Here is a 13,525-nt window from a genome sequence, read left to right on the forward strand (position 1 = left end):
GTGAATCGCAGTGAGGAACCAAGACTGCACGCCAGAAATCTCTTTAAACATGTCTCAGGCCTGCCACTGCAGAGCCTGTGTGTGCAGTTTTAAACTACCATTAGGAACTGGCAAGTGCACCCACTTGCCAGTCCCAGTCTAAACATGGCAACATTGACTTATCCACAGTTGGAATATTTAATTTACTTGCTGGTCCCTAATAAAGTGAACTAGATTTGTCCAGGGCCTTTGAATTAAATTCTACTATGGGGACTACAGCACTGATGTTGCCACCCACTACATTGGCTTTTGAAAAATCTCTGAGGCCTACCACTGCAGAGTCTGTGTGTGCAGTTTTCAACTACCATTACGACCTGGCAAGTGCACCCACTTGCCTGTCCCAAACCTTTCTTTTTGTTACATGTAAGTCACCCCTAAGGTAGGGCGTATCTAGCCCCCAGGGCAGGATGCAGTTTATCAGGCATGTACTTTTAGGTTTAACACGTCATGGTAGTGGAAAACTATTATATCTGTTTTTCACTACTGCAGGGCCTATTTCTCACATAGGTTATCATGGGGATTACTTTGAAACAGCCTTTAAAAGTAATTTCCAATGAGTAAAAGATGGAAATTTGGAGTTTGATGTCTCTGGACTCACAATTTGAAATCATAACTTGTGGTGAAGTCGGACTGAAAATTGTAAGTCTGAAAATGCCACTTTTAGATAGTTGGCTTTTTTGTACTTTAACCATTCTGTGACTCTGTCTGTCAGTGAATATGTATCTGGGGTGGGAGACACCTGAGCTTTGTGCATTCCATCTAGACAGAGACACACAAAGGCAGCTGGGTGTGATATTTACATCCTGATTGACAATTATAAGGCTGATGGGCCTTCCTGGGTGAGATGGGAGGGAGGAGATGACACTCGCACCAGTCCCAACAATGGAGAGCTGCATAACCCCCTATAGTGTGTCTGGAGCTGGGGAAGGGAGGCAGGAACTTGTGCACCTCAAAGGCCTTTCTTTGAAGTCTCCCCCACTTCAAAGGCTCAACTGGGTATAGATACTGGACCCTAAACCACACCAAATCAGTACACTTCTGGATCTGAGGGGAGAAGTACTGCTGTGCTGCCAGAAGGGACTGCCACGCTGCTGAACTGCTTTGCTGCATTGGCCTGCTGCTTTCTGCTTCTTGCCTAGAATTGAGAAAGACTGGACTTAACTCTGTACATTTTCACAAGAACCAAGTGACTCCAAGGGCTTGCTGGCTTGCCTCCTATCCTAAAGTCCTAGGGCCATCAAGGACTTCCTTCAACTCTGCTTTAGCTGCAGGACTCTGCCAGCTGTGAGTTCTGTCCTGACAAGAAGTGCCAATCTAGTACTGGGCCTTGAAAGGGGACTAGGCAGATGTTTGTCTGCAAAAACCAACACATCAATGCTATTGCGCCAATCGGAACTGCTGCATCCTCCCTCGACGCTGAAGTATATTGGCTGCCGCTGAGGTTGAGGACTTTACATTGCGAACTGTGCGGCTCAGGAGCGATGCATCACCACCAGCCCTGGCACATTGCCTTCGTTGCACAGCTCGATGACAACACATTGACTCCATCGCAGATGGTTCAACACTGCACAGATTTGATGACTGTGCGGCTCAACAGCAACACTTTACATTGGGCCGGATCAGAACTGACACATCACCACTGCATTGCCTCCTCAACGTCTATAGCTTCAGCAGCCTTTAGGGTCAAGCGCTAGTGACCAAGCCGGCCAGGCAAATGTGATTTTATTTGCAGCTGAAAAAAACGGCCCACTAGCTGGCCTTCACCTCTGGCCCCTCAGGCAATGGTTGCCTGCCTGCCCTGCCAATCCGACACTGTCTGTGCATCCTACAAGGAATACTGATAGCAGAGATAGATTTTCAAGACAGAAGAGCTTGTAACTTGAGACATTAGTTGGGGAAGGAAGGATGAGCGTTTTAAGGAAAACACAGAAACTGTAAAGCTCAAACATTATGATTATCTTCCTTGGCTCAGCTGGATGTTAGACATTGGGGACCTCATTATGAGTCTGGCGGGCACTAGACTGCCAGACTCATGGATGGTGGTCGGACCGTCACCAATGTCGCAGTCTGACAGCCACATTACAATCCTGTCAGTCGGGCCACCAGCGAACAGCCAGCTCAGCCAAGATCAGAGATTCCAGCAGTCTGGCGGTTGGGGCAGTCCTAATCGCCAGGGCAGCACCGCTTTGAAAATACTGGCAGAGAGCAAGTGCAGGGTGCCCCAAAGGGGCCCCTGCACTGCCCATGACCTAGGCTGGTGCAGTGCAGGGTCTTTCCTGGCTTTGCAGACAGTGAACATTGTAAGGGTGCTGGTGCACTTTGTGCTCTACAGCATTGCCGCCAGCTCGATTACAAGCCAGAGACAATGCTGTGGGTTGTTTCCTGCTAGGCCAGCAAGTGGAAACTCAGGTTTCCACCCGCTGACCTTGCGGGAAACTCTTAATGAGGCCAGCGTGGAGGTAGCCACTATGGTGGCAACCTCCCCGTCAGAAGTTCAGCAGGCACTGTAAACCATCAGCTGAACTCATAATCAGTCCCTGAGTCTCTATATGGTAAGATATGCACCATGTCCAACGCACGCCCTCGCCCTGCACTGCTAATTGCCCCACAAATTACAGCACCCATGACATCTTTGTAACATGCTTGATAATATCAATGTAATATTTGCAGTAAAGGTTTTTAGGAAAACACTGCGTGGCGGGGGCGCGACTTATAGTTACCTTAGGGAATGAGTTATAGTTACTTGAGGTAACTCTAACTATAACTGCTGAATTTCTATTGCTTTGTAAGCTTGAAATGTGAGCCTAACTATAATGTCCCTCTAACCTTTGTTGTTCAGTGAATTCCTATAGTTTAAAAAAAATCTATTTCCTAACTATAACATCTCTGTAACCGTTTTTTTTTTTTTTTTTTTTTAGTAAAATATATATATTCACTGAAAAAACCAAAGGCTAGAGGGACGTTACAGTTAGGTTCACATTTCGAGCAATGGGGATAGATGTGTTGAACATGGTGGTGTCTTCGTTGCTGATCAACTTGCACCCAAGGTTGAAGATGTAATGGGGACAGCAGTCCATTTGAGCACCTGAGTGGATGGAGTTCATGATGGCGAAAGTGTCTTGAGTGGTGAATTGGTCCCAGGTGGTTAGGAGGTGGTCATTGTTTTCCTTTGTGAGGGCGATGATGCTGAGGATGGAGACGGAGGGAGGTTCTGGCTCGAAGTGTTTGTAGATTTCAGAGTTCTTGTCTTGGGAGAAGTCTGCAAGGGTGTCGCAGAGTTCCTGGAATGGTGTGAGGATGTTTTTGAAGGCTGAAGGGTTGGCAAACTCTGATGAAGTTGAATACTTCTTTACTTTGGTTGGCGCTGGCCTCGATGTGGTTGGCAAGGGTGTACCTTTTCGTCCTCCTCAGGAGTAGGTGGTATTTATTGAGCAAAGCTTTGTAGGATGCTTGGTCTGTGATGTCTTTCTGGTTCACCACCTTCTCTTCAGTTTCTTGCAGTTGCGTTTTGTTGTTCTTTGTTCTGTGGTTTGCCAGCTGGCCTGCTTGGAGGGTATCTTTGGTTTTGTGGGCTTGATGGGAGCGACTCTGCTGGTGCAATCGATGATCCAGGTGGAGATGTTCTTGACAGCCTGTTCTAGGTTGGTTGCGGGTCCGGGTGGGATGCGTTGAGGGCATTAATCCATAGGCTCTCTGCAACTTTGTTTCACCTACAAAGAGAGGTGCTGGGAGGTATGATGTTGGTGCAGAGTGGGGGCTGCTGATGATTTAGTGTCATGGTCTGTCCAGGTGAGTGGCATGGCTGTACTTGACTCTGTCACTGACTGTGAAGATGGGGTGGAGTGTGTGTCCTATGGTGTGCATGGGATTGGCGATGAGTTTAATGAGGCTGAGGGTGTTCATGCTTTCGAGAAGGTTAGTGGTATTGGAGTCATCTGGGTCATTCAGGTGGAATTGAGGCCTCTGAGGAAAATGTAGTGTTTGGAGTCAATGGCGAGCAGGGCAATGGAATCAGGGATGGCATTGCCGAAGCTGGGGTGAGGTCCTGGAGGTCTGTAGGTGAGCGTGCCTCTGATAGTGTTTTGCCATTGGTGTGGAGTTGGAAGTTGAGGTGCTCCATGATTAGGGTGGCGTCATCTGTGGTGGTGGTGCAGCAGATGGTTTCCTTGGGGATGATGGTGATGCCTCCTCCATTTATGTCGTTGTGGTCTTGCTCTGATATCTTGTATCTGTTGGGTGTGGCTAGGGTGATGTTGGGTACTGATGAGGGGTTGAGCCATGTCTTGGTGAGGAAGATGATGTTAGGGTTGAGAGAGGAGGTGGTGTCCCAGATCTCTGTAGCATGCTTGTCGAGAGATTGTGCACTGAGCAGGAGGCAGTGGAGCTGTTCTGGGGTGGTTGTAGTCTGTGTGGTGGTAGATGCCGCAGGAGCGGGACTTCCGGTTTGCAGGTGAAGAGGCACTGGAAGCAGGTGGGAGGGATTGGCCAAACAAATGAACAGAGTTTATTCCAAAGAGGCAATGGTTACCATGTTACGCAGGAGGGAAATACAATAATCTGGTTGGATGCAAATAACAGGCTAACTAAAGAAAAAGATAAAGTTTAATTAATGGCAATGCGGACACTGGATACCAAAGCAGTATCATAGTGAAACACTGGGGAAACAGGCAGCAGTAGGTTTCCGAGTGACACGCAGCAGTGGGGAGCTGGAATAATGGCCTACTCAATGGGGTCACGTAGTGTCTTCCATTAAGTAGGTCCTTGGAAGACAGAGGGTCTCTAGGGCACTGAAAGTGGGCAGGAGGGATTGGGCGAAACAGCAGGAAATGCGAGTGGCAGCGTAGTAAAAAAACAAAACAAACAGCAGAGTTACATAGGGTGATAAAACAAACAGGAGGCCAAACAAATTAATAGAGTTTATACATTGGAGGCTATGATTACAGTGCCATGATCTGGCTGGATACAGTTAGCATGCTGGATACATATTACAGGCTAATTAAACAAAAATATACAAAGTTTCAGTAAACAGCAATGTCGACACCGTATACCGAAGCAGTATCACAGTGAAACACTCGGGTAACAGACAGCAGGAGGCGAATGAGCATCATGCAGCAGGGAGTAGCTGGCACGAGTAAAATATGTATTTACACTAACTTATAGACTAATTCATTTTTAAAATATTAAAATAATAACTAACTACACATTCTACTACTTTTATGTCTCTGAACACAGATACTATAAAACAATTACTTTGACAATACACCAAACTACAGAAAAATGACAGAAATTAGATACCTAGACAAGTACTAACAAAAAGGAAGTTAATTAAAACATTTAATAAACACTATTCACTCTAAAATGGGTGTAATCTAGTTAAACTTTCTCTACCCCTGCTAACTACCAACAAATAAACATTTAAATAAGAATATACACTTTTCTTTTCTCCAGCAGAAAAAGAGGCACCTGACTCACATTACATGACCCCCAGCCGAAAACAGAAACTAAAGAGTGCTATGCTCAGCAAGAACAGACATGCAAAGCACTACTCATGTATCCACATTAAAAGTAAAACAAAAATATACATCCCATAAAAAATAATAATAGATTTTGAAAAGGCCTTGATTCAAACAATTAAAAAACCTTTCCCACAAACAACAATACAATGCTTTTACTACCAATTTATTCAAAGTAATTAGAGACACCTCCAACAATTAAGTGTAAAGTATGCAACCAATAGCCACTTTGCCCCTGAAATTAAAAACTGATTATGAGTACGGCGGTCCATGGCGGTCGGACCACCGCAACCTTGACACATTACGATCCTGGCGGTTGGACTGCCAGCACACCGCCACCATCCCCAGGATCAGAGATTCTGACAGGTTGGCAGTGGTGAAAGTCATGGTCAGCAACAGTGGTGACAAGTTTGACACCTCCTGCTGATCCCAACTTTCCGTTTCATGGGAGGGTCCCTGTCATGAAAAGGCTGGCAGAAAGACAGCGTTGGGGCCACAGGAGAGCCCCTGCACTGCCCATGACCATGTTGTGAGCAGTGCAGGGACCCCCCTGTAAGCACCTTTGGAATGCACACTGCACATATAGCAGACAGTGTGCATTCCGAGGGTGCTGGGGCACGTCTGTGCTTCAGCATTGGTCTTGGCTTCCTGAGGGAACCAAGGGCAATGTACCACACTGTTTCCATTAGCCAGCCCAGCGGAAACATCATAATATGGTAGTGGGGAGGCTGCTGGCTTGGCCGTATTGGAGTTTGGGCGGACCGGCCACCCAACTCCTAATGAGGCCCCATGTCAATAGCCTATGCCCCTTTCACAGAGGTAGATAAACACTACTGATAGAAAGTCCTTTCTACCAACAAAATTAGAATAAACTAAGGCCCTCATTACGACCCTGGCGGACGGGGGAGAAGTGGCGGTAAAACAGCCAACAGGCCGGCGGAAAAAAAATGGAATTATGACCATGGCGGTTTCTGCCCTGGTCATCCGCCACTTCTCCACTCCGACCGCCAGGGCGGTGACGGCCGCTGGGCTGGAGGCTTCAGACTCCAGCCCGGTGGCCGTCACCAGACCGCCGGCGGTATCAGGACCCTGCATACCGCCATGGATTTTGGGTGGTTTGGAACCGCCACGAAATTCATTGCGGTACACACTATCAGTGCCAGGGAATTCCTTCCCTGGCACTGATAGGGGTCTCCACCCCCTCCTCCCCCACCCGAGTCCTCCCTCTATACTCCCACCCCCTTGCCATCCCCAAAAGTGGCAGGACGACCCTCCCCACCCCCACCCCCAACATGCACATACACACACCCCCTCCCCACCCTCACCCCCAACATGCACATATACACACACATACACTACAACAACACATACCCGCACACATACAAACAGACATGCACACAGACGACCCGCACACATTTCCCATACACACAGACCCCCTGCATGCATACACGCACTCACACACCTCCTCTACATACTCACACGCACACCCCCATGCATGCACACAACACTCCCCAAGCCCCCTCCCCTAACGGATGATCAACTTACCTTGTCCGTTGATCCTCCTGGAGGGGACGGGATCCATGGGGGCTGCTCCGCCGCCAGCTCCCCGTCACCAGAACACTGCCACACCGAATCATGGGACATGATTCGGTGGGCGGTGTTCTGATGACGGGGCGGTGGAGGTGGAGCAGCCTCCACTTCCCCGCCGACCGCCAGTATGGCTGCTGGTAGCTCTCTGTCCAAAAAAGGCCATAGGGCTGCCAGCAGTGATGATACGCTGCACGGAAAACTGCCTGCACTGGCGGTCTTCAGCACAGCGGTACCTCGGCAGTCTTTAAAAAAGACCGCTGAGGTCGAAATGAGGGCCTAAGTTCCCTAAAGGACATTTTGAAGACACCTGGATTGGCAGACTCCACTAGTCAAGACACAGATGACAATCCAAATTCCAAATACCATAGTAGAATGTCTTTGACAGCACCACAGCACATGACGCCAAAATAAAGAATGCAGTTGAAGATGGCAGAACTCAAACTACTCTATACAAATTTATTAAAACCCCACAAAAAGAACAAACCTAAGGTAACCAAACAAACTAATAGAATGTACAACACGCTAAATATAAAGTAAAGCTCTTTGTTAACAACAAAGGAGCACAGTAGTCAAAACTCCATTGTAAAAAATCAAATTCCCTGCACAAAACCCAACAAACCAAAATGAAAAAACAAAACCAGCAACAATAAAAAAAAAATTATAAATCAAATTAATTTTACACATCAGTTTAAAAAATGTAAAACACAAGTAACAAATTAAACTGGTGAGTAAAATAATATGTATATTAATCATTTAAAAGATAAGAAAGTCAACAACTACCAAAATGTATAACATAAATAAAACCAGATAAAACAAATTCAATAAAACACATAAAACTGAATATAATACACAGCAAACACATCAATTACAAACTTGTAAATACATTTGTAATTTCCCACCAAATAACAAATAATTTAAACATAACTTACAGTTTAGTAGCTGCATGTCTTTCTGTAGTGATCTAATCAAAAATATAATCCACCAAAAATTGAAAAATAAATCTAAAGAAACCTAAAAGAAATGTCCACTAAACAGTCATTGAAGCAGTCCAAATTCTTCAGGAACCATAAAAAAACAAAAAAGTATGAAAAACACACTCTAAGAAAACCAAAAATATTAGCTTGGAACCAAAATGATTACCTTTAACCGTAAGTATAAATGCCCATATGACTCCTTCAAATTCATAAACCTGTAAAGAAAGAGACAATACCTACCCACTACAAATAGTACATTCATACATAATACTAATATAACAATAAAGGTATACAATGCACATAATATGACAAAAATACAATTTATAACAATGGGATCTCTCTAACAAATAACAACCTGGCCTAACAGAACTGATAAATCAACAGAAACTCAAAAACTAGTATTAAACTTACCAAAAGTTGCAAAAATAACACTCCGACTGATAATTAATACTACTCCCTACATCCTCCAGCCACCCTCTAAAACCTATTAAAAAAACATTAAAGAAGGTCCTACCTACTCTGACAAACAGCACCTTTTCGCAATTTTATTCCTAGAAAATGAATGAAAAATTAGACAAATAGACTTTAAAAGATAAGTTAGCTGGAAAAAAATAGCCACTAAATGAAAAGAAAAAAAGACTATGAGCCTCATTACGACTTTGGCGATCTTTTGGCAAGACCATCGCGGTGGTGGCCGCCAAAAGAACGCCATGTTGGCGGTAATCCGACTGCAATATTAAACGTCACAGTATGAATTCTGCCAAAAAACAGCCAAAAATCGAAATTCCAATTCCACCCACCATATTACAAGCCACAAATCAGCACAGCGGTTCTTCATGGTGGAAAACCATTGGCAGTGCGATCCACTGAGGTCAGAACCCACTACTGTCAGAACACAACAACACATTCTACAGTTTGAATACTCTACAACTGACGCACATACACACACCAGACACACCTAGACACACACCACTATATAACACACCTCCACACAACCCACCAACCTTTGCAACTTAAACGCCATTCACAGACACCGAGAGCAGGCAAATACACAAATATTGCCCCTTTACACTATAGGCACATATACACATCTCACACCGCACACACCACACAACTGCACAACCAACACAAAAAACACATAACGAGCACACACAAACACCACAAGCAGCCATCACTCACAATGCACCACCCACACCCCATCAATTAACCTACACTGCACCCTCACATACAAAACACCTTCACCTCAACACAACTACTACCATGTCCCCACAAAAGCACCCACCGTTCACAGACGACGAGTTGAGGGTCATGGTGGATGAAATCATCAACTGTTTGGAGCACAGGTCCAGCAAACAACGATAGTCAGGAAAATGGAATTGTGGCAGAGAATAGTCAACATGGTCAACTCAGCAGGCAACCATCCACGCACAAGGTACGACATTAGGAAGAGGTGGAACGACCTGCAGTGGAAAGTGCTTTCCATGGCATCACGACACCAGATCGCCATGTACAAGACTGGCAGTGGTCCCCCACTTCCTCCCTCTCAGTTCACATGTTGGGAGGAGAAGGTCTTGGACATTCTGCATCCTGAGGGCCGGAACGGAATATCTGGTGGACTGGACTCTGGTAAATACCCACTACTACCATGGCAAATAATTTCTGTGTCCTACATGCTTACTCACCACCCAAATACTCCCCATTTCACTGTATTTCTCAATACTACTCCCACCTATTCACCTAATGCCCCTCTCATGCATGCCACACCTCCACCCAGCCTAACTACCCAAACAGCCATTTCCAAAGACACGGACAGCATTGGATAATATTGTCACTACGTCTCCCACAATGCACTAGCCCATCTACGTTACCACCTGCAATGTGCAAATCACAACACATCGCATTTCTTGCATTTATGACTGTTGTAGTAGCTATACTAACTAGATGGTAAGACTGACACCACTACATGGCAATGACAGCAATACAATGGCACAACACAATGACAAACAACGCTAAACACAGCTATTGCTCTGTGACTAATCACCATGCTATGGAATGTAGGATGCCAGATACCATGCACATGCACAACATGCACAGACAGGACACCTAAACTTGCTCACTCACATATCCTCTTCCCACTGGGACACCATGCTGCAATGTCCAGCCATTTTGTGTCACATCCAGCAAGCTTCACTAGTCACTAGGCAACAGTGCAGAACAGTCATGTGAACTATCAGGGAGTACCAGAATTGATCCACAGAGCACAATTTACCAAACCTGAGTGACATCAACCAAAATGTGGTATGGTACACCTTCCACAGACCACTAACTACCACCAATTGTATGCTGTGCGACATCTGTCACTGTCATTGCTGGGAATCATGTTAAGCCTCTGTATGCATCTGATAAAGAAATACCCAAACACATGTTCAATACTTAACTCTGTGTATCACTCCATCCACAGGTACCCCTGCCAATGCCACCATGGAGAGGATATCAGAGACTGCCAGCCCTCCTCAGGATAAAGGCCCCACTGAGGACAACACGCCTGGATGTCTGGACACTGACGACCTACCTGGCCCATCTGGGACACCTGGTCAGATGACGACTCCCTGCCTTACTCTGCCCACATCAATCCCTCCCATCCTGTGGCATCAATATTACAGCCAGCTCTTCATCCCCAAACCTGGGTCCCAAGGACTATTCAAACTATTGTGTGCCCCACAGTACAGGAACCTGAGTCACCCCCTCACACTCCTGACAATGAAGGTCCTGCAGACACTTAGAGTAGGCACACACTGTTAGGGACACAGGCACATGGGGGCAGGGGTTGTGGGAGGGAAGCTGTGGGGCGGAGAAGGTGCCCCCCAAATAAACTGACCAGGAAACCATCTCACAGTTCCTGGGAGCATCCCAAAGTTCCCAGGACAGGATGGGCCAGGGCATCACCATGTTGGGAGAAAACCAGAGGCTGCAGAGGGAATACCACCAGGAGGTCATGCAGCAGTGGCAGGCATACAATGCCACCATGGACTCCATTTCAGGGATGCTGACGGAGATCAACACCACCCTGCGTGCTTCCCCCACCCACCAGCAGACCCCTTCTACTAGCAATCTAAAATCTGAGCCATCTACATCAGCAGCAACTAATGGAATTTGAGGCACTGCCAAAGGAACCACAGACACAAGTTCCTCTGTAGCTGAAGAACTCCCCCGCAAACTTGGACATCCACGCAGACATCCGACTAGAGTACTGAGACACCCTGTTGACTGTTCAATGTCATTACTCCATTTTCCAAAGGCACATGGACACTGTACCTGTGCAACCAACTGCTGTACCACCCACTCCGATGATTCCATCTACCATGACCTCACTCATCAGCTGTTGAAGAATGTATGCACCTTTGATTTGCCTCAAAAGTTCATGATATGCACAATAAACACCATGGAACACAGCTACTGTATATGTCTCTTTATTAAAACATCAACACATGTCATAATTGCTTTTTGTGGTCTGGTAATGCCCCCTAAATCCAGCAGGCAGTGTAATTGACAGTAGAGGGAGGCATCCTCAGCAGTAGACACAGTACAACAGAAATCCAGGGCCACACATGGGTGCAGTCAGTCTTCCAACCTGCAAAAATACCATGACAGAGAATACCATCAGGATGGACGGCATGATGCTGCACAAACAACTTTACACCCTCACTGAGTATTCACGTCAGGAGGACTATTGTCACCAAAGATTGTGGGCATACAAGACTTGCAAACCACATTCAATATACCTATGTGTCACTGGAAGTACTGATTGATGAGCTCAGTCCTGGAGTCAACAGCATCTTCCTCCTCTGCCTCCTCATCATTTGCCATTTCAGCATTGCCAGCCACTGGTCCAGCTGCCTCACCCTCATCAGCTAGCAATGGTATCTGATGTCTCAGGGCTAGATTGGGAAGTATGCAGCAGGTAACTATTATCTGGCATACCTTTTGAGGCGAGGAGAGGAGTGTACCTCCAGATAGGTCCAGGCACCTAAATCTGGCGTTCAGGAGGACAAATGTTCTTTTGATTACATGCCTCGTCCTCCTGTGGGCCTCAATGATATGGAGCTCACCTTCCATGACAGGGTACCTCACTGGTGTCAACAGCCAAGAAAGGTTAGGATAACCTTGAGCCACCTATGTGCACAGATGTAGGAGCATTGAAATAACAGGTACAACGACTGGGAAGATTGTGATAACATGTGCCATCATATACATACATAGCAAGGAGCCAGGCCCTGTCTGTGTGTATTCGTGCCATCATGTGTGGGACATTACTTTTCCTCAAAATGAAGGAGTCATGCACAGATCCTGGAACCTTGGCAGGACTTGTGAGATGTACTGGTCTGCCAGACACACCACCTGAACATTTATAGAGTGATAGTTCTTCCTGTTCCTATACACCTGTTCAGTGGCACTGGGAGGGACCAGGGCTATATGGGTGGCAGGAATGGCCCCTACCACATGAGGAATGTGTCCCATATCATAACTGTCTCCCTTCACATTGGCCAAGTCCACATGTTGGGGGAACCTGATGTAGCTGCCCAGGTGGTTTCACAAAATACACAGTACATCCTTCAACACCAGACTGAACATGGGCTGAGACATCCCTGCTGTCAAGGCCACTGTATTCTGAAAGGATTCTGTGGCAAGAAAGTGTAGCACTGACAGTATTCATACTGTGGAAGGGATGCAACAAGGATTTTGTTTGGCTGGCAACAGATCTGGCTCCAACTGTGTACACAGATCCTTGATGGTCTGTCAATTCAGACAATAGCCGTGGATGATATGCCTGTCCTACATGGTTGCAAGGTCAACAAGTGGACGGTATACTGGTGGTTGTCTCATTCTTCTCATGGCAGGATATCTAGGTTGAGAGAAGAGTATGTACATTCAGTAAAGCATTTGATACATGTAAGCAGAACATGTTAAATTAGCACATACCCAGCACAGTAGGACATGCGTAGCCCTGCTGACATACAATTACGGCCATGCTGAAGCACTTTGGACACCATCTATGCAGCACATTGCTGTACATGTAAGTCGTATAGGACACATGACATGTGTAATGTAACATATGTGGCTGTCTGAGCTATCCTGCACTGATCAAAAGAAACAGAACAGAATATACCAATATAGTGCCATTGCTTATGTGCCTCCTAGTATCTGTACATGGCCATCATCAGATATACTGCCACATCACGTCACTGTGTCATGACTGTCACTACATTTTGCACTACCATTATGGCACAACATAGGCTTACTCTGCCATTTGGGCGAATATGTGTCTGACGCACTTATTTAGGCACATCAATGTTTAATATGTGCACAAAACGGCAGTCGCCTGTCCGGATGAAGTGGACAGTTGGAAGT

This window comes from Pleurodeles waltl, chromosome 1_2 (genome assembly GCF_031143425.1).
Source record: "Pleurodeles waltl isolate 20211129_DDA chromosome 1_2, aPleWal1.hap1.20221129, whole genome shotgun sequence".
NCBI classification, from domain to species: domain Eukaryota; kingdom Metazoa; phylum Chordata; class Amphibia; order Caudata; family Salamandridae; genus Pleurodeles; species Pleurodeles waltl.